Source organism: Frankliniella occidentalis, unplaced genomic scaffold (assembly GCF_000697945.3).
Source record: "Frankliniella occidentalis isolate FOCC.00 unplaced genomic scaffold, Focc_3.1 Scaffold128, whole genome shotgun sequence".
Taxonomy (NCBI): Eukaryota; Metazoa; Arthropoda; class Insecta; order Thysanoptera; family Thripidae; genus Frankliniella; species Frankliniella occidentalis.
In genome coordinates, this window is record NW_026267255.1 from 123,119 (window position 1) to 124,821 (window position 1,703).

General features: G+C 51.5%; 1 protein-coding gene across 1 annotated transcript in view; it reads left to right on the forward strand.

Moving 5' to 3' along the window:
- Positions 1 to 1,703, forward strand: part of LOC127750055 (fidgetin-like protein 1) — a 22,452-nt gene that overhangs the window by 795 nt on the left and 19,954 nt on the right. The gene's annotated exons all lie outside the window — the stretch shown is intronic.

A 1,703-nucleotide genomic window follows, 5' to 3' on the forward strand; every position in this document is an offset into this window, starting at 1 on the left:
TTGAAAAGATGGAGTGACATGCTTTATTTCAATGTTAAATGGTGCTAGGCATGAAGCTGAATCAGGCAAGCATTCTTTTCATGGGTGTCATGGTCTCTACATGTTTAAAAACAAGATTACCGTTACTGAAACTTTAAGGAATCATTCATATTTTCTGTGGCTAAAATATCAAAGCTGGAGCACTTCTCCCTACTCAAATATATTCAGAAGTAGTCAGGGAAGTATTAAATTACAAAACTACAATGATTTTCAACTATATCTACTTAGTGACCTGGAGGGCTTAAAATAAAAAATATGCAAATGATAGTCAGCGGATAAGGGGTCGTCCACATATTACGTCACGCTATTTTTGGCAGTTTTTGACCCCCCCTCCCCCCACGTCACGCGGCTAACCTAACCTTCTAATGCTTTTGGTATAGGACCGTCATGCTAGCGTAGACCCCCCCTCCCCCCCAAACGCGTGACGTAATATGTGGACGACCCCTAAGTTCACAATGGGGTTCAAACTAAATGTGATAGCACTGATAATGGTTGGAAGTGATAACATGTTTCCTCTCATGAAAGCAACAAAATTAAGCATGAGAATGAATTCAAAACTTTTAAGATCAACTATTTTTTATGAAAATAAGGTTAGGTTACCCCAGCGGGTCTCAACCTTGGGGTCGCGAAATGTTTTCGTGGGGTCACCGGAGGTCGCGGCCTGGCCTGGCCGCCACTGGGATGCAAAAGCAGCTGTGCGGAAGTACGGGAAAACCACCTCCCCGCCCCTTCCCGCCCCGCCCCGGACCGCTCTCCCCCGCTGTCTCTTATTCCTTCTCACCCTCCCATTTTTACAATTCGCTCTCAGTTTTTCTTTATATTGACATTCTGCCACAACGCTCGAAACAAATCCCCTTCCGTACTCGAAACACGATTCGCGCTCCTTTCAAATGTTCCGCGTCACGTCGCCTGATGGGGGAGGGAGCTGGCGCCATCTCTCAGCGGTCACTCTAACCGCTCTCCGTAGACTCACCCTCTGACCATAGATGGCGCTGCTAACGTCGCCTATTGGGCTATGGCGAGGCACGGAAGCCTCCCGGCGTCGGCTTGGCAGACAGCAGCAGACAGCTCCAGGGCTCCAGTCTAGACCACGCCGCTGCCGCACACGCACCGCCCTATCGTCTTCATGAACGCCTACCCGGACAGCTCGACGAGCCCGAAGACCCCGTGGAAGCTGCTGCGCAGCCTCTCCCTGGCCAATTCGCCGGGGCTAAACAGAGCTAGACTGTCTTCCATGGGGTCGGCGCTGGCGCCCCTCAGCCCGGACGTGCTCTCAGACTCCACAGGTAAGTCGCGGTCCTGCCCCGCCCCCGCTGCTCCGCGCGCAACGCACGCCCGTGCTTTCCGCCTGTTAACAATGTCTTTCAGTTTTTCATGTCTCGATGGGCCACCGCAGCTCCACCGGCGATCTTGCTGAATTCCTCGCCGCCGCCTCCTACTGCAAGGCGTGCACGCCAAACATGTGCATTTCTTACGTTATTTTGTACCTCGGGGTAAAAATATCATGGGGGTACCTATAATATTTGTACCCTGAGGTAAAAATATCATGGGGCCCTTTGATACTTGTACCCCTATTTTGACGGAAACTTTCACGTTGTTCTTCAGAAACACCGCAGAGTGGCTCGCGCAGCACGACGACGCACCTGCACCTCGCCCGCAGAAGC